The 26,367-nt window shown below is 41.0% G+C and overlaps 1 protein-coding gene across 2 annotated transcripts in view; it reads right to left on the bottom strand.

Annotated features, from left to right (window-relative positions):
* Nucleotides 1–20,742, bottom strand: part of LOC146752365 (nuclear pore complex protein Nup153-like) — an 88,920-nt gene extending 68,178 nt beyond the window's left edge. For both annotated transcript variants that reach the window (XM_085531969.1, XM_085531970.1), the window contains exon 1: nucleotides 20,488–20,742. The gene's annotated coding sequence lies outside the window, so the exon portion shown is untranslated. The remainder of the gene's footprint in view (nucleotides 1–20,487) is intronic.
* Nucleotides 20,743–26,367: the final 5,625 nt, after the last annotated feature.

Here is a 26,367-nt window from a genome sequence, read left to right as displayed (position 1 = left end):
TTTTCATGAGTTTCGTTTCTTACTGACAAAGTGCGTATTTTAATAAGGACTTTATCTCCCCTTCCTTGATCCTACACTGAAGTCATGATCCCGTACTTTGGACATCAGTCTGTTGCCATGGAAATGATCATAGTATCGCTCAAAAAAATGAAGTATTATGATTTCACTGCAGGATCAAGGAGAGATAAAATGATAGGCTGCAAGGGATCAAGTCTTCAAGCTGCAAAAGCCTTAGTTACTAACAAAAAGAACATTTACGAAAAACATCCAATGTAAATTCCCTTACATCTTGCAATGTTCAAAAATTATTTTTCCCCCTATTTATTTTTTAAAGCACTAATTTCAGAGATCATAAGCACTCCGTTTCTCTTCTTTTGATCTGCGGTCCCACCCTCAATTTGAAATGCACCTTTTCTATGAATTAATCCTGGTCATCTTTCATTCCATTCCTATTCAGTGCCCACATAGAACCTTCCCACCCAATGTGTTGTACCACATTATTACCTAAAGGACTAACATTTTATTCAGAAAAATTAATGCAATTGAAAACAATCATTTAGTTCGGGTGATGTGTGTGATGGGAAAGGTTGGCACGTGCCAGATCTTACTTCGAAATGGAAACAGTACACGGCTAGCATAACACAGATATCATTAAGTTCCCTCTAAACCTCAAAGCACATACTTTTAGACACCAAGTATTCCCAGTACTGTAATTTACCTCTAAAGAGGTAAAATGAACCCTCCTGTTCATTTTCACCATCTGCCACAGCACTTCTTCGTACTTGTTAAGAACAATGTTAGATCTTTTCCGAGAAGTTCAGGGAGCCAACCCGAGAACACACTCTTCAGAGATGTCCAGGCCACTTTCAGATGTCACACAAATCCAAAGGTCCAGACTTTGAGGCCTTCTCTTGTATCAAACACTTACTGAAACCTGAAGCTTCATCCCCAAAGGCCTGCACAGATGAATTAAAAACTCAGAATAAGTTTTCAAAGTCTCAAATTTTAATGGCTCACAAGGGGACCTGCAGGAAGGTAGGTTCTACTGTACTTCACTGATGTCATTCCCGATAGGAGCAACAACATCACAAGGGCAACAAACACACTTTGAAAGACTCCAGAAGAGAGTTGTGACCTTAATAATTTGCTTTCAGGCCTTATCTGTTTTGACGAGCTCTGTTCTAGTGACCACTTTGAAGGGTTGCCAAGAGCCAGAGAAGGGAAGAGAACAGGTGCTGCTAACAAAATTCAACTTTAGACTTTGAGCTTTAACAAGCATGACTTTCTCCCAAAATCTGTCAGCTTTGGCAGCTCTCTTAAGAGCTCCTTTCCACATATCCCACATCAAACAGTTTCTCCTACAACCCTGTCACAGGAAGAAAATAGGATTTGTAGTGGTAACAGACAATACAAAAGGTGCTGGAAGAAAGATTAGGGAGAAAGGAGGAAAAGAAATGGTTGAGATAAGAGTGTTCTCCTTCATGGGTTCTCTCATTTTCTTTGGGATGGAAAAAAAAGTCTTTATTTTGAACCCCAACATAAACACTTAAACATAAGCATAAACAAGCTTATGAGCTTGTGATTGCTTCTGAATTCACACGAATACAGCTTGAGTTTCTCAACATTACTAAATCTTCCAAGTGAGAAAGCCTAGAGCATCTGTATTACATACCAAAAGACTATTCACTCCCATTAAGAAATCACTGATTTTTTCTGCCTCCAGATGTGTTTTAAGCTGCTGGGAAGCCTCAGAATTGAGCAGATTAATGCATTCTAAATGTCATTTGACAAAGGGCACTGCTGCCAATGGTTCATTCACACTGTACGGATTTAATTATCTAAATGAAGTACACTCCAAGAAGTGCACGTTGGGCTTTTTTTGTTCTTTGCAGTTGTGTTTTATTGTTGTTTTTTCTGTTATCTTTTAAAACAAAAAAACACTCCACTTCAGTTTGTATTTTTCCATTCTAATTGAAATTAATTTCCCTGGCTGTTTTATTTTTGAAAACACCTGGAACAGGGCTATTATTTCAAAGAGGTAATTATGAAATTAGAAAGATAACTACGATACTTACTTCTTTAATTACAGATATAAATAGGGACTTTAATGCAGAAATTGCTTACATACATCTTCCTGGATTGCGCTGGAAGAAAACTGCAGAATCTGCTGCTCATCTAATTCCAAGGAGATACGAACCAAGATGAAATGAAGAGGTTGCTATATCTGCTGGAGTTCTGTCTGAAACTCTGACAAGGCCCTTGCCTCTCATAGTTCTGCTTTGGCAACCAGAGCAAAAATTGCTGGTTTTGGTTTTGCCACACAGGAGTGTGCTAAAGGAAGGTGACACTGGTGGTGTTTAAGAGCAGGTGAGATAAGCCCACCCCAGGCACAAAATGGCCACAGTTGGTGTGGGGCTGCCCAAGGCCTTTGGGTCTTCTCCCAGGCCCACAGCACTGTGCATTTGGGTCTCCAGACCAGGAACACCCAGCATAGACCTGAGAGACAGCAGCAACACAGCCAACAATCAGAGCTAAGTGCAGTTATTCACCAGTCCTGTTCAAAGCCCTCTGTTATTTTAGCCGGCCGTAGCAACAGCTATAATTAGGCACTCTTAACACAGCACAGTGCTTTTCAGAAATCAAGGCCCTTTCCTCCTCCACAAGAGCCGTGTCAAGGGGCAGCTTCCACAAGTGCTGGCTGCTGACCCCCCTCTCTGACATGACTTGATCGTTTGCAGTTATTGATCTCAGCTCTTTTTTCTCCCAAGCCACCTGCCAGGTAATAAAAATCTGCATCAGAATGCAAGGCACACAGGGTGCTGAGAGCCAGCAGCAACATTTGTCTTACAGACCTGGAAACCTGGCAGTGTCGATAGGGGCCAGTTATCACAGCGCTGTGTGATCTTTCTGCTGAGGCTGTAAATAACTTCCATCAGCATCCGAATAGGGACAGAGAGAATCTGCCACATTAACTACAGAAGCGAAGTGCTGCTTTGTCAATGGCAGAAGACACTGTTAAGCAACATAAACAGTGTTGACAAGATCTCTAAAGACTCCCTGAGTTTAAAAGGGAAGGTTTAGGATGCTGAACTTTTGATGCACCATCATTAATCGAGCCTTGCCTTTCTTCTGAATGTGTTTGTATGCATGCCCAATGCAAGCATTTCAAAATGTTTTAATTGAGTCCTATAAGGGTACATGACATTTCAATCCTAGTCTCACTCAGATGGCAAAATTCTGGATCCTTTTGCTCTCCAAAGCACCTCCATATGCCAGTGGAAACAAACAGATCCACTGTTTGAGATAAAAGCATGTGGGCGCTACAGGGATCTGCCTCTTTTCCTACTTACTCTTTCCTCCAGTGTGCAACCCCAGCAAGTGCTTTACATGGCTTTGTACCTGCATTAAACCCCACCTTCCAAAAGCCCACACTGTGCCAATTTTACACTGAAAAGTCAGTGTAGTAAGCCAGCATAATGATGTAATAAAAGTGATGAAGAACTAGAGTTAGTGCCAATGTTTTTGCCAAAGAAGTAAGGCTTACAGATCTGACTGACTGCTTTTCCTATTCCCATTCCAGATCTCTAGCCCTGAATGAGCTAAAGTAAGCTGCAAGAGAAGACAGATTCAGTAAAAATTAGGCAGAAATATAAGGGGGGGGGGAAGGAGAGAAATAAAGGCAAACTCACAACAGCTGTTCTTCAGCGTGGCACACAGATTTACACAGATCCAAAGTGTGGAAACCAAAGCAAAACAAAGCGAAGGTCCATGCTTACAGAAGAAACTAGTTAGTCTGGGTCTTTGAGGGACAAACTAGACCATACATTTTACAAGGAAAACCCAAACTCCAAATGCATTTTGCTAATCCTCAGACCTTCAAAGATCTTTCCTGCAGTTCTGCCTGTCTCATCACCTGGAGTCTATTAAACATTGTTCACTGAAGAAACTATTGGTCATGAGGGTGAAATTTGCTGAATTTACTAGTGTTTTATGAATCTACAAGAACCACAATCTAGAAGACACATCAGGACACCTTTGATCCCATTTTGCTACCTTACATAAATCAGCTGTAAGCTCAAAGGTGGAATGGTTTTGTACAGTCTCTTCATTTTCAGCAAGATACATTGAAAGTAAGCCTGGAATATGAACGTATTTTTATGCCAAGTGTATTGGCTAGCTTTGGGAACTGATAACACACGTACCAGACTTCCATTTCATCTCAATTTCTTTTATAGATAGTGATTAAAGCCTGTTGTAGTTAAAGGGGTTTCTGAATGCACATATAGAACGATTCAGTGGTTTCGCTCAAGTTTTTGGATGACAGTGGTCCATTCTAATACCACTAAGCTCAGGAGGGATGGGGCAGGGGAAGAGGGAAGTAAACTTATATTTAATCTCCATGAGTAACTATCTCTCAGTAATTGTCACCGAAGTATCCCTGGTGGTGTAGACACAGAAGTTGACAAGACAGTGGGCTTTTTCCTTATTAATACATTCAGATCTAGAGGACCTTTTCTTGCTATCCCAATCTAGTCCCTTTAATAAACAGTAAATTATCTGTTTAGAAATAATCTTTGCTTCAGTCTAGTTGTTTAAAGCATTGCATCAGGAGACATTTTACTCATCTTCTTACTTCAGATAGATCTACGATGCACAGATAAATGGATGGTCATATATTTAAGGAAGATTTTAAATGCATTTTTTAGTAGATGTCAAAAAGGATAGCATTTTATAACCAAAAAATGAACACTGGAAAAAAACAGAAGCAGACATGCTGAGAAAAGTCCAGTCTGCTGTTTTTGTAGATCACAGAATAATTTGACATAGGTTAGGAAATTTCTTTTAACCACTGTCTGTGCCGCCCTTAAACCTTAATGGAGTACAAAGATTACCTTCCAAAACTTAGGACCGCATATTACTTAAGCTTTTCTGGCCAAGTTTTTTCCCCTTTTCTTCAACGTGATTAGAAATATGAAAAGATTTGAACCACTGGAGCTAAGGACTGAGTTCTCCTTTACACAAAAGTAAAATGAGGCAGAACTCCAAAGAGAACACATCTCCAAAACTGAATAGATTGCACCAAACAATCCTTATCTTGAGGTTATGTTTTCCTACTGAAAAACAATAAAAAAACTCACTTATCTAACAATTTCAAATGGGTAGCTTATGAGATCCAGCACTTTGGGGCCACAGAATATATATATTTTTTAAATGAACTGAATTTATGAAAGTACTTACATTGCATCATTACTCTCAGAGCTAAAATCCTTAACTTAGAATAGAGACTTGAAGCTAGATTTGCTCCTAAAAGCAAGATTTTTCTGGGGAATGTAGTTATTAGTTATCTCCCTGGAAAGTTGCAACTCAGAAAACTTCACTCAATTGCAGCCTTTTCCTGGAAGAAATTAAGCTCCTTATTCATTTTCTTATTTGACTGGAAATTGTCATATCTGAAATTCTTCTTCAGAGCCTGCCCAGGAAGGCCACAATGGTAATGGTGCAAAGCCAGGCTGGAATGAGCGCAGCTAAGGCTGCACCCCAGCTCTTCTTTCCATTGTCTCTCTTTAGGGAGATTCAAAACTAATTCTCCAAAATGAGTGTTGCAGACACCTGCTTAAATGGAAGGCACCCAAAGCTCTGCCTCTTGAAGCTGTGATACCATGCAGGAAGGAACCCTCAAGACATCAAGGACTCAAGTCCCTGCCCTGTCCTCCACAGAACCTAAGAGGGGTATCTTTTCTGTATTCTGTTACAGAGGCATGCAATGCCAGTTTTTTTAGTCAAGAATCCTCCCACCATCATCCCCATTGGGAAAAATAAAATAAAATAAAATAAAATAAAATAAAATAAAATAAAATAAAATAAAATAAAATAAAATAAAATAAAATAAAATATAAAAAAAATCACATATAGCATTAGTGGAGGCCTCTCCACCAAGTACCCAATCCAGAACCAGTAGAAGCAAAAAAAGCACCTTCTCTCCTAGACTTTTTACTCAGATGTAGCAAAGGAGTTTCCTACAGCCTGTCACCTAATGCAGAACTCAGCAATGATGAAGTAACACAAATCAGTATCACCCAAGGATTCTACCTTGTTTATCATACAAGATCTACAAATTCTGCAAATTTAGACCGATTTCAGTAACTGCATCTTCAAAAGCCAAGATGGTACACATACTACACTGTCACATTGTTGCATGACCTCTAACACCCATTGTATTTCAAATTATTTTCCAGCATTACTAATGCTGAAGAGCACATATTTTCAAGTTCTCATTCCCTTTTTCTTTTGAGATACTTTGATGACTCATATTACGAAGTTTTATTACAACACAAGTATGATTCTGCTCTATCAACACTTGCATTCAAACTGGATCCCCAGTGAATTAAAAGTCATATACTTCACATACAGCTGCAGAGCCTGATACAGCTCCTCTACTGAAAACTGAGTCACTTCCAGATGAGACTTGAAGCCAAGACAGTGTCAGAAGACTCGCTCAGTCTTCTGTGCACACACACACAACCAGACACAAAGCTCTCCCAGTTTCAGCACTATTCTTTTTATAGGCATTTTATAAAATCATTGAGCTTTGTTTTTTTTTAAGTGACATTTCTGACACCAGCAGCCAAGAAAAAAAAATAAAACTGAAGTTAAAGCTGTTGTTCTACATTTAATGTGCTGCATTGTGAGGCAACACGGGTCACACATCTGCATCTGTCACTTTGAAATGCGTCTGGCAGGTCTTGACAAAAAACAAAGATCAATAAGGTAAAAGGCATAGCTGGACATTACAAGCAGTGCTGGCCATCACCGCCTGGTCCCCAGGCTGACAACACTTGTGCACTCTGTGAAATGTCCTAAGTTGCAACAAAGCCTCCTATGCAAGCATGGTTTTTGTTTTAGTTTGGTTTTCTGTCTTTGTTCACTTTTCAAAGCTCATTCTAACATGGTTTCATAACCAAAAAAATAAAAAAGATAAAGTTTCTTGTTTTGTATAATTTGGCTTCCTCAGATTTGCTAATTCTGCTGAATTCTCCTAGTAACTGCCTCACTATGTAGCACGCAGCAGAGGTCTGATACCTTCCCTACTGAGACAAGTAGCATTGCCTTCTCCTTTGGGCTCTCCATACTCTTCCAAATTATTCTGGTCGATATAGACCTCGATCCACGCTAATTATGCAGAGCTTCCCTTATAAAGTGTAGTTGCCATAGGAACAGTACCGGGTGAACAGGTGCGTGGAAAGCTGTGATATATTAAATGACAGCTACCCTCTGCCACTGCGATGCAGATTGCCATTCTCAGGGTTTATTTATAGCAGGTAGTAATTAATCTGTGTGAATCTCATTTCATTGAGAAGGAAAAAACAAAAACGCACAGAATCATTAGCAAGATTCCTAATTACATCCATACCTTTGATTCTCAGAATTTTGTTGCCATCGGACAACCCTAACACAGAACTACTGGATTATTATTTGTGTGGAGCTGTCATTATGAGAAACTCTAAGCTGTCACCTGTAACAAATACCTTCTTACAGCTACCACATTAAAACTTGCATTAGCGTTGCTGCAGTGGAGCAACAAAATAGTTTTTACCCTTTAAAAAAGTAAAGAAACAAAAAGGAGATATAAGCTTTAGTTGGCTTTTAAATGGAGGCTCCTAATTCTGGAATGGGAATCAAGTGTACAGAAACCTGAATTTAGCCCAGACACCAACTGTTTCTGTGCCTGAAGCAAGCCCCTTAACCTCCGTTTCTCAGTCACTGTCTCTCAGGTGTTAGGTGAACTAAGAGCAAACAGTCTGAAAGCACTTCAAAGATGAAAAAACGACTCGTTATGCTATGAAAGGGATAAGCACTGTAATTTAAATGACTGCATGAAGTAGACTTATCTACCAGGCATACCAGGCATGACTCAGCCTGGTGTCTTAGAGCTGCTTGCGTAAAGTAGATAAGCTTGAGAAGACAAAACTAAACTACATTTTCTGTGGCGGATGAGAACAATGATTCTCATAGCGAGGCAATACTAGCACCAGGTAGAGTACGTGGATCTTGCCTGTGTCTCAGTTTTCATCCTCTTGCTTTCTTATTATTATGCTTATGATCACAGCAAACACTCCAACAAAATAGAAGTGATAGAAAATGATCACATTCTCAAAACACTCTTCTAAAAGTTTTGTCAGTACACATCTCAGATGAAAACATACAGTGATTCCCAGTCGCTGTTAGGGATGCTGTTGGAAACATTCTTACAGGCAAGTGTTAGAATCACAGCAGTGTTATGGGATACCCTGCAGAACATTATTCTAGAAATCATGCAAAGGATCCACATCAAGATTTAATTTCAGCTACATTCCAAAACAGCCTTTCGTTCGTGGTTCACCAGGTTCACATTAGAACCCTGTAGGCAACAGGTAAACTTGCAGTTCTAAGATAAAGCAAAAAATCACAATGATGTAGCAATTACTCATTTCTTGAATAGACCCAGTTAAATCACAGCATGAAAAATGAAGGCTACATTGGTATATGCCTAACCTGCTGGGAAATCCTCCCATGATAAAATCCTTCTTGAGAATATAAATATTTCACAGAAATGGGTTACACATGGTCTGAACCCTGATATTAATCACTGCCTACTCAGACCCTGACCTAGTTTTTAAGCTAAGCACATTCCACCTTTGCAACAGGCTCTACCAAGCTTAGTTCTGATGCTGGATAATACAGGGCAATAGAGAGAACGTAACTCCTGCTATTGAGAAACTAAATCCCCTTTTACTGAGTCTTATACTAGACCTGCCTATATTTGATCAAATCCAAGAGATCTGATGAACATGAATTGAAATTCATTAGCAGTGTTTCCACATCATTATAGAAAATGAGGTCTCAGAACAATGGAAATGAGTTACTCTTGCAGACGAGACTGTTTCCACATCCAGGCTTGCGTGCTAAAGCTTTCTTCCAACTGGCCAGGAAGACCCACACCATTCTTAGTCTCAAGCAGATATTGCCCTGTTAGACCAGGCATAGCTGGAGAATGGGATGCTGTAACTTTAACTGCTGCTTGTATCCAGCATGAGTCAGGGACACTGAGCAGCCTGCAGACAGTTTATATGTGCTTTGTACCAGTTAAAATGTTGCTAAACTGGGCAAACCCAAACAGATTTCATCCTACTTCACGCAGCAAGAGAGGCCTGAGTATTAATGCAAAACTTTAGTTGGCAGGATATCAAACCTGAACCTCTCAAATCAGCTCATTGCTCAAAAATCCCCATTCAGGCCAATTTTTTTCCTAAGTGTTCCCTGCCTAATTAAAGATCCCAACCTAATTCACAGGTCAGAATTCCTCATGTTTTCCTACATCTGCCACAGGCCTCAAAAAATGAAAGAACACAGAGGCCAGCTTGGCAATTGGGAGCTCACATCTACTGGATGTTAACATGGAACCTCACAAGTTTCATCAGTTCCTTCAAAATCACTTCTTTTATCCCCAGTACCTGAATTGTCAGCTAGGAGAAGCTGCTGATAGCTTCTGAAGCTTACTGCATTACGTACTTGGTCTTCAAAACCAAAACCACATGGAGAACTGGCCTTTGTAAACATGCTTTTTTCACTGTCTCTTCCTGATGCTGCTCCTTTGCTTACTGCACCTCACCATGGAGTCTAGTCCCAGTCAGACTGCAGCTTCCCCCAATAGGACCTCTCTCATTTTTAATCACACAACCACAGAACAGCAATAGTTCATAATGTAGTATATAACAGAGTTATGGTCAATCAAGGACATGGGCAAGAAAAGCACTGAATGGAAAGAGAAAATACTTCATTCTCCCCACCTCTCGCTAAGAGATGTTGAGGGAAAAAAAAAAAAAAAAAGACAAATTCTTTTACACCCAGGAGCTTGTCTTTTTTTTCCTTCCAACTCTACCCATTAGTTTAATAAAAGACAGTACTTGCTTTGCCTAATAATTATTAGGTCTAATGTCAAGAGAGTTAAGGTCTTAGTTAAACTCTATTTAAGCAGGATTTTAAATTTAAGCATGCAAACTTAGCACTCTTTACTGTGAGAGATCCCTTGTGTGCCTGTGTAAAAGAAGAAGGTGGACTGTATGGGTCACTGCTAGAACTCATTTAGAAATAGCAACCTGGATTATTTTTTTCTCCTCTCCCTTAGCAAAACCAGAAATATTAAAATGCAACACATGATTTCCACTAAGGCATTGGTTTTTACATGAAGCATATCAAGTACTCCATTTTGAACGCCTCCTCAGGGTCTCCCTTCTGAAGAAGCATCATGCAGTTCTAAGCTAAGGACCATACAACAGCCCTCTTCTGCAAATTCACATTCAGCTTGTGATTACTGTGTCACTTTTTCTAGGTGACATGACGTTTCTGCATCCAGAGGACAAGAGGAAAAGTTTTTCTGTTCTGCTAACGCAGGTTCCAAAGGTCTGATTCCTTATGAATCCATAAAAACAATCTCACAAGAGTTAACGCAGAATCAAAACTTATCACAGACTGATTACACCGCTGGGAAAATTGTCAGTAAAGGAAAAAGGGACCCACTATAATAACCCACATTCAAATTCCACTGCATGGCTGAAAAAGTCAGCTAGAATGACATCCAAACTAAACTTAGATTTGTGCAATCTGTGGAAAATACGTAATAACCATCAAGGTTTGGGTCCAGCAAACTTCTGGACAATTAAGGAAACCTTTTGTTGTTGTTTTGTTTTTAAATCAACAGGATTAACAACACACAGGAAATGGTCTTTATGAAGAAATCCAAGGCCTGCCTATCCAACTGTCTGTACAATTCATTGTCCGGTTTACTTCATGCTAACTTTGTCTTTCAGCCAAGCCAGCAAAGAGTTTCTCTATAATATTTACAAGAAAGCTTCATTTCATTTCAGTCCTTTCCCCCAATCCCAAAAGGAAACTTCTCTTTTCTTCATTGAACACACTCCCCTTTTACATTGCTTTGATAATTCCCACTTCATCGGCCTTTGTCAGAACTGTCATCTTTTCACTTCTGGAAAACCTTACTGGGATGTATCTCGGGACATGGCATCAGTGACACTTTAGTGACCACAGAGTTTGCTGTTGAATGAGCCCAACCTGCTGACCCTCAGATTAGAAGTTAGGTACCACAGCAGGTCTCTGCTAGAGCTTCAGAGCAAGCAGCAAAACAGTAAAACATTTGGTAGGGAAAGGAGAGGCATCATCAAATAGCACAAACTTTCAATATATGCAGAGACAGGAGGAAAGCTATCCATTGCAAATATTGTATCATTTCGGTTTATTTTCCAATCAGCCTCATCTTTCTCTTGCTTACCAGATTACTGCAAGGCACGGCTGCAGTTGTCCCAGGGCTCCCAGGCTCTGAAGGCAGCTTTCACTGAAGAGAATGGATTTTCCTCATAAGGATCCTCACCCTGCCTGGAAACTCTCAGTCAAGCATGCTCTGTGTGCCATGCACCCTGAACCAACTAGTTTAGACCATGCTTGTTTAGACAAAGAAAAAGGAAAGATCAGATTTCACTGGGATGTTTGAAGCCACTGAGGACTGCCAGTCCCACAGATGGCAAGCCTAGAAGAAACAACCAGCAGAAAAAATTAAGGGCACAATTATCTCAGAAGATACAATTGTTACAAGGTACGAGTGCACTGTATCCTAAAAATTTATGAAGAAACTTAAATTTATATTTATATACATGTATGTATGTATATATATATATACATACATACATAAAATAGATATTCAAAGAGAAGAGATGAGAATTCAGAGCCATCAGCTGCTATGGGACATCGATAGTCCATTGTGATGCAATTCCTGATCATTTTAGCTAATAAGCCAATAGATTGATCTACCCATGCAATCCCTGCAAACCCAGCTCTGTGCTCAGCAGGCATTTTGCAGAGGATATTGCATCTTTTTTACTGCAGCTTGAAGTAGATCAAAATTCAATCTCAGCAGAGGCACAACCAACAGCTGCTGCTCCCTAGCACAGAAAAAAGCCATTGGAGTGCTTTTCAAAGCTAACCTTCTCAAGCTTGTGCCTGTGACCTGCTCCCCTCTCCATTCTGACCTCACCCAGGAAGCTTGCCTTCCTTGTAGCACATTCATTTTGTCTCTTTTGCATGGGTTGTACAGGCTGCTGTGTTTTCTTTTCCATCCACATCTTCACCCTCATCCTTCCCCCTACCTTTTTTTTTACTTCTTCTTTTATACTGTGCAGGCAAGCTGCCAGCATTAACACTTTGGTTAAGGACTAAGCTCAATCACTGGCCTGTTTCAATACAAATCCCTGAGCTGCTCTCCTGGGGGAAACAGGTTCTTCACTCCCCACTCCTCATTCAGTTGTCCCTCAGGAAACACCCGGCAGGGAACAGGCAGGGACTGGCACTGTACCCCGGAAGGACAGAGGAATAACTGGCTCAGACACTGCCCTCAGACCCAATGCACCTTCGTTCAGTGAGAAATAAGGTAAGCAAATAAAAAAGCAGGGGAGAAGTTTCTCACCGCTTGCCCTACTCTGCTTTTGGGACATGCATCCAAATAGCTCAGAACTGTTCATACAAACACCTCATAGTGTGCACATCTCCATTAAATCAACACAGAAGCTTTTCCAGATAAATCTTCTCTGGAGAACAAACTTGGAAAACACGTGATTCTATTTCTTTCCTCACCTCATTAATTAATGTGGGAGCGTTGTCTGACTCCCACATCCAGATCTGCTGCTGAACTGGTCTCTCTGGGCTGCTCTGCACATTGAGGCTCTTCTCACACATTACCACATGCCTCCTGCTCATCGAGATTCAAGTGCAAAACTCACACATCTATTTTTTTGTCTGTTTACCGATCAAGACGAAGGTATCCTAAATTGACCTTTTCAGGAATTGCTGTCTTTAATACAGTTACTCCTCTAAGAAGCCCAGCCCTACACAACCCTATCAGAGTAGAGAAACAAAACAAAAAAGGGAGAGTGGTGCCCAAGGTTCATGTTCTCCTCCACCTGCATACAAACCATTCTCACTGGATTCTGTCCTTGAAGCAGCTTTTACGCCAGCCTGCAGCCCGCTGTCTCTTGGGCAGAGTGCTTGTACTTCCAAACACAAACACCTTCCAGCAGGAGAGCAACTCTCAGCAGTTCTCCTCTACTCTTGTTGTCTCAAGCATAGCAACCTTGTTTAGTACGACTGAATATTAAGACAGTCTTAAAAACATGTTCTTATCTTCCTCCTTGCCCCACAATTGCTTCTAACTAATGTCTTCACTGATGTAGCAAAGTTATAAGCAATTAGTAAGTTCTAAATAAGGTGATTTGGCTTGCTGCAGGTTTTTGTTCTGAATTTAAAACTTAAGCATTTTTTCAGTGCCAGCCCGTTGCCTCCAACAGTCAAGACAAACAACCAAGGAGCGAGTTTTAGGACTGAGTCTCCCCTCACCTTAAGAATTCTAATCCACACCTTTTCACAGCACCCAGGTATACCTTGCCAGTGCCTGATTATTCCAGGTCACTCAAACCCTAGTTAGTGTGCGCACAACTCACCAAGGCAGACTGCTGGCTTCTTGCCCCCTCAAATCATCTTCCCAGCTCCAAGGCAGTCACAGGACACACTCAAGATGTGTTTCATGAATAAACTTGTTTGGAGTCACAATGCCCAAACAGGTCACAGAATTAGTCCAAGAAATAAACTGATGTGGGGCAGAGGGAGTGACGTCTTCTTTTTCACCCAGGTCATCTCAAGAGTCAGCTTTCCAGCACAGACCTGCAAACTGCAGCACAAGGCACCTGAACCACATGCCAGCTTTCTCCCTGAGGAAAATAGATAGCAGAGCCAATCCGACTCCTTCAGAGAAGAGCAGCTAGTCAGACAGAAGGAGAGAAGGGACTACTAAAAGCTGAGCCAATCCAGCAATAGGAAGCCAAGTCAAATCCATAAAGATATGTCCTTGGTTTTGGATTTTGGCTTGTTTTAAGGATTTTTCTCAGTGGTGTTCATGTTTGGTGAACTTTTTGTTGCTGTTGTTCTTGTGTTTTGTTTTTTAAAGATAGTGTTCTTGAAGAGTTAAACTCACTCAAGTTCATTTTACAATGAAATCGGAATGTTTTAGATGGAAACAACCTCTTATAAGTGTAATCCTATATTCCTAATAAGCAGAATTAACAGTTCTAGGACCACTGTTCTCTCACACACTGTAATGGAGAGCATTATACCAGCAATGGACCATCTGGAACAACAGGCAGGGAGAGCCTTGGAGGATCAGAATGGATAACCATTTGCAGACTACATGGTTTTGGGGGAGTGAGACTTTAATAGCAGAGTGCAAGCATCTGTTTTCCCAGATACATGATCTGATTTGAACCATGACTCTTTGATACTGGTACCTACTGTTTTACTAGAGCCAAGTGGCTCTAAACAATGTCTATTCAGTTACTGCTAGAGAGAAATAAACAAATTAACAAGCTTATTTTCAATAAAGTTTAGAATTGGAAGAAGAATTTACTTATGTTGTGTAAATCTCCAGCTAGAAATTAAAATATCTGGACTTGGTTTAATTACATTTTGAATGTGGCCCCCAATAGGACTCTGTAACCTTTAGGGTTTAATAACTTCAGCTCATTTAATGTCCTTTCATTACATTACTGTAGCAATCCAAGAGTAAGGTTTGAAAACTAAAACTCTGTGCTTCCTCCTGGGCTTTCCCATATGTTCACCATCTTTAGCTTAGACTCCCAGGATACTCACGCCAAGTCTTACAAAATTGCCTTAGCAGAACAGAAAAATATCTTCTTTCACTTTATTCTATATACTTATTCTTTGTAGAGGAAGGAAAGGGGAAAAAAAGTTTGCCAAGCAATGCTCTGCTGAGTACCTACAGAAGATCCTGCCTAACTTCATGGAGAAAATCCAGGCAGCTCTCCTCATCCAGCCCCAGGAGTAGGTCAGATAGCAAGGTACAGGCCCAAGACTGGCTGCTATGTTATGACCTGTTAAAAGACAGATTGCCCGACTTAAAACCTGCCACTAATAACCATGAATTTGAAAAACTCTGGATGAAGAGTCATAGAATTAACCAGACTGGAAGAGGCTTTTGGAGGTTGCATAATCCAACCATGCTTAAAACAGGGCTAACTTGCCCTAGTTGTAACAGCAAAGGACCCATTTGACAAAGTCTCCTACAGCACCTCCACTTCTCTCCTATGCATTATGTCAAATGAAGTGTTTTAGAATGTGGTTCTTGTGCTGACAGGCAGAATTAAAACATCTGGAGACTACATTTTCACATCTATGAACTCTAATGTCAAGGCAAAAATCATACTGGTGTGCAGGAAAGCAGAACCACAGAAATGCAGAGCGGGAGGCCAGTAGATGGGAAGCACCTCACTGCAGGAACCACTCTGTGCTGACACCACAGGTGGGATGCACATCACTGAGCTTCAGAGCTGATGACTGTGATACAAACATCTACTCTCCCTCCATAATCAGTGGAAAGAAATAAACCTCTCAGGCACAATTAATCTGACCTATTTAAGTGTTGCTTTAAGATAGCAGGAATTGCACTCGAGAATCTACTGACTGTCCTGATGTGATCTCCACTGACTCTAAAGAGACATAGTTGTAAGGAGATGAATCCTACCCAGTGATTGCTTTTACTCACAGCAAACCTTAAAATAGAAATAATGTGCATATGTGAACAAAGCAGGGGTGGAATATACCTTTCAAAGCCAATACCACTCAATGGAGACTGTAAAAGGATAGCGTTTCTCTTACAGTGAATAGATACAAATCTGTACAAAAGACTATCTAAAAATACATAGACATACACTTATAAGTGTTTCTCAGAGTTCCTTTCAACTACAATTTCTGCATCTCCAGGCAGCTGTCCCCCTTCATTAACAAGTGCGAATACATATCGAGATGCCTCTGACTCCACAAACAAACTGAATTCATGCTTTTACTTTACAGGGTGCTTTAAGAAAAAATATATATGTGTATATATATATATATATTTTTTTTTTTTTTAATGACACTTCATTAATTTTTTTTCCTAAATCCTGTTCATAATAAACTAATTTCTCATGGCCCAATAACAGTGTGGATAGGAGGATGTTCTCTCCATGGATTAACATCAGGACTGTAAGTCCCAGTGCCACAATTTGGCCATGCCCACACAGACAAGTACTCTTCCCTCATTTGCCACTAAGGAAAGATTAGGACATCGTTTAATTTCTAGACTGTTCTAAATCCAGAACTGCTAGAAACAGAAAAGACCAAGATTCTTTTGATTCAGAGCTACTAGATATTGGAAAACACTGTGAAATTAATGCAACAGCCCAGAAAGGGAATGCAGTACATGGAGTGCTAACGCACAGATATAGAGTCTGCTGGCATATTTTTTCTTGTCTAAAAGCAGCCATAAGGAAGAGGAGCTCTTCAAAGCTCAAAGCCCAAGAGGACATAGCAGTTGCAATGCTCCACTACGAAATGAGAAATGCATGCAGGACATTTCAGCCCTATTGTGAACCTATTTCCTAAGAGAAGGTCAACTCAGAGAGGCACGGAGGGTATTCAAAAGGCAAAAGCTTTTGACCCACAGGAGCTGTTGCTATGCCTGATATGGCTCTGAACAAAGACAACTGTTAAATCCAGGTATTATACACATATAGAGCACTTATACTTGAGTGCATAAAATAGCCACTAGGGCAATTACCATTTAAAACCATAAAGGCAATGTTATAACAGAAGTCTAGTGTTGAACATCCTCTAAATATTATGGATATAAGTTAAGGTTTTAAGCCTGATACCTACTCCACTACAAAATGAACGTGAAAACTGCAGCACCAGACTATAATCCGATGTAGGTTTAATCAAGACTGAAATTTGTCACTACAGACCTACATTTAATTTAACAAATACATAGGAGAAACATCTGTGAATCTACCACGGCAAGTTTCAACTTGATGTTATGCGCCCCATGTTTAACACAGGCCAAAAAGACAAAGCTCTGATGATGGAAAGCCTCAAATCAGGAACTAACAGCTCCAGATTTGTATGGCTTTGTACTGCTGCCATAGCACCCATATATGTCATTTATGTATACAAATCCACTCATACACACTGCTGAGCTATTACCAAATCTTGAAAGGAATTTCCCAGCTGCACAAAAATGAACTACCACTTGGGCTAGCAAATGAATTTGTATGTGCAGCAATAACATCTGATTGATGTCACTGTCACATTCTCTTTAGTTTCAGAGAATTTGATAACCCCATCAGATACTGCTGCTGTGAGGAGAATCCCTATTTGTTAATCCAAATGGCATCTGTTACTGGAAAAAAGTAGAGACATCATTCCTCAAAGATGCAGTTCATATACTGTTGTTCATATATTCCCAGCTAGACATGATTTCAAGTACTCTGAAGATTAAAGAGGAGCTGTTTTGTGTTTCAATTAAGAAACAATTTGAATCAAACAATCAGCTTGCCTGCTCCTAAGGAATTATATTCTCGGTACATATATTTATGCCTACACAAATTACCTTTTGTGCATTCTCCTGAGTGTGTGTGGCATGTAGCTGTGTGTTGAGCTGCCCAGTGGGTGCTGGCAGACACCATACCTCTGTACTCATATTTGGGAGGAAGACGTACCAGCAACTGCCCCTAAGAAGTGTATTTATTGATGCTTATACGCAAGTATGTCATGATGACCCATCGCTTCAGTTTTTCCTTCTGATCTCTTCCCCTCCCCTGCAAATCTCCGCTGAAGGCATAACAGTCCTTGAAGTATAGTTTTAAAGCAGATAAATGATTTCATTTAGGACTCGCCATAGATCCCTTTTTGTACCCAAGCTATCAAGACCAGACACTATCCTCTTCAATTCTGCTAAAAGAGCAGAATGATACAAGTACAAGAACAGAGGTAAAAGTTGAATATGACAAGATTCATGTTATAGTCAGACATCAATTATATTACAAAAGCATTTTCATTTGTGTCTCTAACAGCTCTAGAAATAAACAAAAGGAAGGCACATATGATTTGAAAGTTACATCCGATTTTTAAAAGCCAGCTTTAAAAGTTCTGATTCCTATAACATATGTAAGAGCATTGAAAGTGGAAGAAGCACATGACTCTAAATAAGTACACAAAGGTTCAATGCAATACAGGGTAGGCAGTGTAACTGCCATTAGTGAAGTTGCAAGAGCAATTGACCTTATAGGACAATGATATTTTAAGTGTCTATAAACTGGTAGTAAAGATGTTTCAACATTAAGTGCCCATATAAGACTTCAATAATGTTTGCGGGGTTTTTTTTGAGTACTTCATGTTTTGCTACACTGCATTTCTGGTAATAACAGAGCAAGTAAAACACAGCTTAAGATTTATAGCTTAAGATGGTCAAGAAATAAAGTCAAAGTTTTCTTTAAACGTAAATTATTTCTGCTCTCAAAAAATAACCTTAAATATCCATTGTTCACTATGCTCTCAATAAAGCAGTCTTTAATGAGACACTAAAATTTGTTTGTGGAGACTTGTTTTGTAACAGCACTGAGGACAAATCTATTCTAGCGTCATGTACAACCGTAACAGTGTTCCCTTTAACTTATCATCTTACACTACATTTTTAAATTAGAAAGACCAGATTATCTTTAACTAGCTAGTCAGCTGCAGCTGATGCACTGAGGACCCCACAACTTCAGGTTTCTCACTCATATTGTGAGAATGGCTCTTCCTTACAGTTTCAAGCACCCAGGACTGACGAATGAAAGCCTAACATGATGCACTCTGCCACAGCTACTGAATGAAATCTTGAGTGTGCAAAGCATCTGACCCAAAGCCCAGATGTAGACATGAGAGGCGTGCAAAGCGTTTCCATTCAGAAATGAGCATAACAAAGCAACTTTGATTTCCCATGAATCTGACGTCCAGGATGATCAGAAGGGTGAGCGAGCACAGTGATTTTCAACCTGAGATCCATCATCCAGAGACACTGAGCCTGTTGGCCCAAGCCCCATCATCAACTAATGCAATGTGGGTCTCTTACAGATGCCATGAATTCTGCAGGTTTCATTAAATGCCAGCAACTGACCAAAACATTCATAGGACTGCTCGTAAGTGTGGAATTTTGAAAGGCACAAGTTTCCCAGCCAATCAGACTAGTTTTCATATCTCCTGAGCATTATGTACCAGCATTTCCTATTTCCCTCTGATATTTTTATAATAGAAATTTATTACAAGAATTTAAATTAGCATCAACAAGATTAGTTAAGAGGTTTGTGACTTTACTAGTTTCTAGAGCATCCCCCTCATGTGATTTGACACGTGGCTGAAATTGGTTAAATTAAGTCAATGAAAAAGGGCTTGCATTACATATTTTGTTCAATTGCATCTATGCAGATTCACAAATTCTTCTTGCTTATAAAATGAAAGAGTCTGAAGTTAAATTGGATTTTATGTCATTTCCTTTAGGTTCTGCCCATAGGTTAGTACAGTGAGGTTACAAGAGTGTTCATGAAGAGCAAAACTGCTTTCCAGTTATGATTCTATGAGACTGGGCTCTTCCTACCTCCTCTCTTCACAGCAACAATGTGAAATTTAATTTAATCTATTTCAGAACTGCAAAGACAAGTACTTTTTTAGCAAAGCATAAGAGGGTTATCACTTTGAAGAACCACATTAGGCACTATAGTTCAGTCTTACACAAGAGATTAATTGACATGTGCTGTAGATTAATCAGAATAAGGCTTTTCATTATGAGTGGCCAAACATAACCAAATCACTTTGGAAGCAAATTACTGACTTGCCTAGAAATATATATGCAACAATTGCAAGTTTATTATTGCTGCTTGATCAAATGAAACAGCCTTTCAAAACCATTTACCTTGATTCTACATGAACCTCCTCTCACCTGCAGAATGCCTACATTAAAACTAAAACTAATCAAAAGCTACTCCACACTCAACAGAGTACTAAGTTGTCAAGCACAACTGGCATTCTCCTCTCAACAGCAGTGCTTGAGTCAAATTTCTGGCTGAAAAGGCTGCATCCTTTCATATACATCCAGTTGATAAACTATGTTCTACAAAGAGAAGTTTAATGAACAGGAAGAAAAGAAATGGAAATAGGAAAAAGAAACCACAGTTCTCCTTTTGTAGTATAGCCTTGTAACAAATAGTGCAGCGAAGAATATAGAAATTCTGATCTTTTGTCACCTGTCAAGGAATCCAAAGGAGGCAATACGTGTTGTTGACACTGTGAAACCCAAACTTTTTCGTCTGACTCTCACACCCACTTTGCCCATTTTCCATTTGTTTTTAAATAAGGTCTGGAAAAAGCCCATAGAGCTACCACAGACTAAGAGCACAATTCAGGGCTGTAACACAACAGAAAGCACAACTACAACAGCAGAGGAGCAAGATCACAGGCTGCAACAAGTGAGGATTTGCTCAAACACAGCAGACACAGAAATAAAGAAAAGTAGCTACTTACTTTGAGAAGGCCTCAGGTATACAGGAATCTCCAACAAGATATCCTCACCTTCACCACCAACCCTCAAATGAGGTGTTGGAAAGGGTAGATCTTGGCTCCAGCCCTTCCAATCACTCAGACACATTACATGCACTTAAGCTCCCCTGGGTAGGCCCTGCCTTCCCACCAGGAGCTCCGTCACTGGTGCAGGCTGTGACTCAGCAGTTCTGCTTCAAGAGTATCTATGGGGAATGAAATAGAGAGAAACTTACCAACCACTGCACCGTGAAATTCCACAACATGAAGAGTATTTTCCTGAGTGCCACACCACAAAAGAAAAACCTTCATACACGTGTCCCATTTTTTCATAGGCTATTACTTTTGTTACATGCTGCACCCACCAGAAGGCAAGTTCTAGTTCAAATTCATTTTGATTCAAGTTTAATTAGCATCCTTTTCATGGAAAATTATCCTGTGTAACTGCTGACATGTCAGTGCATCACATACTTGTTGATTTTTGTTTGGAAGTGGAGAAAATACATTTTTATGGCATTTCAAAAGAAAAGTACATCCACGTGGAAAAAAAAAAAAATCACACACTTGACTATAAAACACAAAAGAACTTCACGTGTACCAAAGCAGCAGCATCTGTACACTCAGCCCAGAAAATAATGTTTCTTTCCTGTGTTAAGTGCAAGTTTCTAGCACAAATTTACTTGGTGCAATTTTGTTCTGGGGGAAAAAAAAAAAAAAAAGTTAAAAACTGTTTGGATACACAGTGAAATCAGATGCAGTATGTCATCAATTTATAAGCAATACGCCAATGAGTCAACGATATTCCAATCAGAAAATTTTATTAATTGTAGCGGGTAAAACAAAAAGGCAATTCAGCGCTAGGCGACAGGGGGATTATCGTTCCTCCAACTGCCGCGCCGTCCCGTCCCTTGCAACTTCTTTTGTAAAGTCCATCCCGAGCGTATTGTCCTTTAATTGGTCGGTCGTGATCGTGCGACTTGGTGTGTCGTTCCTTGGTTGGTCCTTCCGTGGAACTTTGTATCCATCGGGGCGCGCTTTGCCTGTAACTATGCAGAGTACACAATCTACCCATAAAATTAGAGTGTTCTGCAACCCTTGTGGCCTCCATATTCCACCATCACATCCCGGTCCTAATGAACAAGCACTCCACCACAATGCTACCACATCCCGGTCTTAATGAGCAAACATTTTATCACAGTCCCCCCTTTTCTTTTATTGTACTATTTTGTTTTGCTCATTAAACCGTTTTAGTTCTTGTTGACTCCATTCTAGGACGTCTTCTTCTAGTTCCCCATCAAGGGGTTCATATCTTTCTCTAATTACCATTAGGTGGGCTGCCTCTAGCCTGTTCTTAACGATAACGATTAGTCTATTTAAAATACAGGGTCCAAAGGTCAAACCTAATATTATCATAATAACTGGTCCCATTATTGTGGATAATAATGTAGTGAACCAGGAGGAACCATTAAACCAACTCTCATACCAACTTCTTTGAGACTCCTGGGCTCTTTTTCTTTGTTCTAACTGTTTTCTTAGTTCAGCCATTGTATCTATTGCTACCCCCGTTTGATCAACGTAGGTGCAACATTGTTCTTTAAGAGCCACACATAGTCCCCCTTGCTGCAATAGGAGAAGATCCAAGCCCCTTCTATTTTGTAACACTACTTCTGATAAAGACCGTACCGATTTTGTAAGCGCATCGATGGCTTCATCTATTTTCTGTAGATCTTCATCCACAGATTGTCTAAGGGTTTTCAGTCCTTGTGGCTGGTTTATTAAAGATGCTACTCCAGTCCCCAGCCCGGCCCCTCCTATAGTTAATAGCATTGCAACGGTTAGGGCTGTGAATGGCTCCCTTTTAATCAGGTGATGTTCAGAGGTTTCTTGTTGACTGATCACATAATCTTTAGGGTGATATATGATTCGTGGAACTATAATTACTTGTACACAGTAATTGGTGGTTTTATTAAATATCTTAGTCGATAAGCATGTTGTCACGGGTTAGTTAGATTTACCTATGCCCGTGACAGGGGAAGCCACCCCACGCCCCCCCCGGGGCCCGGAAAGGAGGGGGAAAAGGGGAGTGGGATAAAACAGCGACAATCTAAGGAGGAAAAACTTATTTTACTAAATATGATATCGAAATACAAGATAACACAATATAATATAATTAAGGCTAACAAATCGAACGAAACAGAGAGAGAGAGTCTCCGAAAACCGAGAGGCCTACTGTGAACTCTAGGCGACACGGCTGGAACGCTTCCCACTCTCCGAGAAGTTCGAGAGAAGAAGGAGGGCACTCCAGCCTGGGAACGAGATTATATAGAGTCCTGGTCCCGTGACTTATTGTTACTCCTGTTGTTCTCTGGGATATGTAGTCTTCTTCTGTGGACTGCACATTCAACAGAAGTATCCATACTTGACATGATGTTATGATGTGGAATACTGATAGCAAAATTACAAAATTACAAAACCATGACATTCCACCCCTTATTCTACATTATTACATCATGGTTAATATATACATATATATACATATATATACATGTATGTAAAATTGTGATAGCTAAATAGTAGAATTGCATGTAACATAACTAAATGTACAACTATAATAACTAAAATACACTACACATGCAAACATATATATATATATAGATAGATACATAAAATTATTGACTGCACTCCCCCAGCATCAAATTCCCTTGTGGCACACATTGAACATCCCCATCCTTCTGTATTACCCACCAAGTGCACCCAGGTCCCTGGGCGAAGACAGTTCCACGGATAGGTTTGCCCTTTCCAGAAGCTGGAAGGACCCAAACAGCTTTTCCCAACATGTTCTTTACATGTATAACAGGGACCTTATCTCCTTCTACAGTGTGTAGGGGGCTAGATTTACTAGGACCATCACGATTGACAGATCCTCTAGTATTGACCAACCAAGTGGCTTCTGCCAGATTCTTCTCCCAGTGCTTAAATGTTCCACCACCCATTGCTTTCAACATAGTTTTCAACAACCCATTATATCGTTCAATTTTACCAGAAGCTGGTGCATGGTAGGGAATATGATAAATCCACTCAATGCCATGATCTTTGGCCCAAGTATTTATAAGAGAATTTTTGAAATGTGTCCCATTATCAGATTCAATTCTTTCTGGGGTGCCATGTCGCCACAGGACTTGTTTCTCAAGACCTAATATGGTGTTTCGAGCAGTTGCATGGGGTACTGCGTATGTTTCAAGCCACCCAGTGGTTGCCTCTACCATAGTGAGTACATAACACTTACCACTGCGAGATCGTGGCAAGGTGATATAATCAACCTGCCACGCCTCCCCATATTTATACTTTTGCCATCGCCCTTCCTCCCAGAGAGGTTTCATCCTTCTGGCTTGTTTAATTATGGCACATGTTTCACAATCATGAATAATCTGCGCAATAGCGTCCATGGTTAAGTCCACCCCTCGGTCTCTGGCCCACTTATATGTTGCGTCTCTTCCTTGATGGCCTGAGGTCTCATGAGCCCATCGAGCTAGAAATAATTCGCCCTTATTCTGCCAATCCAAGTCGATTTGAGCCACCTCAATTCTAGCAGCTTTATCTACCTGATGGTTGTTTTGTTATTCTTCAGTAGCCCGACTTTTGGGCACATGTGCATCCACATGACGCACCTTTACAACCATATTCTTTGTTCGGGAAGCAATGTCCTTCCATAGTTCAGCGGCCCAAACAGACTTTCCCCTCCGTTGCCAGTTATTTTGTTCCCACCGCTGTAACCACCCCCATAAGGCATTTGCCACCATCCATGAGTCAGTATAAAGATACAGCATTGGCCACCTCTCCCGTTCAGCAACATCTAAGGCCAGCTGGACAGCTTTTACCTCTGCAAACTGACTTGATTCTCCCTTACCTTCAGTGGCCTCTGCAACCTGTCGTGTGGGGCTCCACACAGCAGCTTTCCATTTGCGATGCTTCCCTACAATGCGACATGATCCGTCAGTGAATAGGGCATATTTCTTTTCATTTTCTGGTAATTCGTTGTATGGTGGGGCCTCTTTAGCACGTGATACCTCTTCTGCTGGTGATGTTCCAAACTTTTTATCTTCAGGCCAGTCCATGATTACCTCTAGGATTCCTGGACGATTGAGGTTTCCCATTCGCGCTCGCTGTGTAATCAGCGTAATCCACTTGCTCCAGGTGACATCGGTAGCATGATGGGTGGAGGGAACCTGTCCTTTGAACATCCAGTTCAGCACTGGCAGTCGAGGTGCCAAAAGGAGCTGTGTTTCAGTCCCGACTACTTCGGAAGCAGCCCGAACCCCCTCATACGCGGCTAAGATCTCCTTCTCAGTTGGAGTGTAGCACTCTTCAGACCCCTTATATGATCGACTCCAGAATCCCAGGGGTCGGCCTCGGGTCTCTCCTGAGGCTCTTTGCCACAAACTCCAAGTGGGGCCTTTCTCTCCAGCAGCAGTATAGAGGATGTTCTTTACATCCTGTCCAGTCCGTACTGGCCCCAGGGCTACAGCACGGGCTATCTCTTGTTTAATCTGTTCAAAAGCCTGCTGCTGCTCAGGGCCCCATGCAAAATCATTCTTCTTCCGCGTTACCTGATAAAGGGGGCTTACAATGAGGCTGTAGTTTGGAATGTGCATCCTCCAAAAGCCCACTGCACCCAGGAAAGATTGTGTCTCTTTCTTGCTAGTTGGTGGAGACATGGCAGTGATTTTGTCGATCACATCTGCTGGGATGTGACGACGTCCATCCTGCCACTTTATACCTAAGAACTGAATTTCCTGGGCAGGTCCTTTTACTTTGCTTCTCTTAATAGCAAAGCCAGCTTGTAGAAGAATCCGGATTATCTGCTCTCCTTTCGTGAAAACTTCTTCTGCTGTATCGCCCCACACAACAATGTCATCAATGTACTGCAGGTGTTCAGGAGCACCACCCTGTTCCAGTACAGTTTGGACCAACCCATGGCAAATGGTTGGGCTGTGTTTCCACCCCTGGGGCAAACGGTTCCAAGTATACTGAATGCCCCTCCAGGTGAAGGCAAACTGTGGCTTGCATTCTGCGGCCAAAGGAATAGAAAAGAAGGCATTGGCAATGTCAATGGTGGCATACCATTTGGCTGCTTTTGACTCCAGCTCGTACTGGAGTTCCAACATGTCCGGCACAGCAGCGCTCAATGGGGGTGTGACCTCATTCAGGCCACGGTAGTCTACTGTCAGCCTCCATTCTCCACTGGCTTTACGCACTGGCCATATGGGACTGTTAAAAGGTGAGTGAGTTTTACTGATCACTCCCTGATTCTCCAACTGGCGAATCAAATCATGAATGGGGAGCAAGGAATCCCTGTTGGTGCGATACTGCCGTCTGTGCACTGTCTTTGTAGCAATCGGTACCTGCTGCTCTTTTACTCGTAGCAGCCCCACAACAGACGGGTCCTCTGACAGGCCAGGCAAAACAGACAGCTGCTTAATGTTGTCCATGTCTACAGCAGCTATCCCAAAGGCCCATCGATACCCCTTAGGATCCTTGAAATGCCCCCTTCTGAGGTAATCAATACCCAGTATACATGGAGCCCCTGGGCCAGTCACAATAGGATGTTTTTGCCAGTCTTTGCCAGTGAGGCTTATTTCAGCCTCCAGCACAGTCAATTCTTGAGAGCCCCCAGTCACTCCAGAAATATGGATTGATTCTGTCCCTTCATGACTGGAGGGCATTAGGGTACACTGTGCACCGGTATCCACCAGCGCCTTATATTCCTGTGGTTCTGATGTGCCAGGCCATCGAATCCACACAGTCCAATAAACTCTATTATCCCTTTCCCTCCCCTGACTGAGGGCAGGGCCCCTCTATTGGTTA

Source organism: Coturnix japonica, unplaced genomic scaffold, assembly GCF_054131305.1.
Source record: "Coturnix japonica strain WE unplaced genomic scaffold, WE-NBRP24 Scf046, whole genome shotgun sequence".
Classification (NCBI taxonomy): Eukaryota; Metazoa; Chordata; class Aves; order Galliformes; family Phasianidae; genus Coturnix; species Coturnix japonica.
This window is presented reverse-complemented; position numbering and strand designations above follow the sequence as displayed.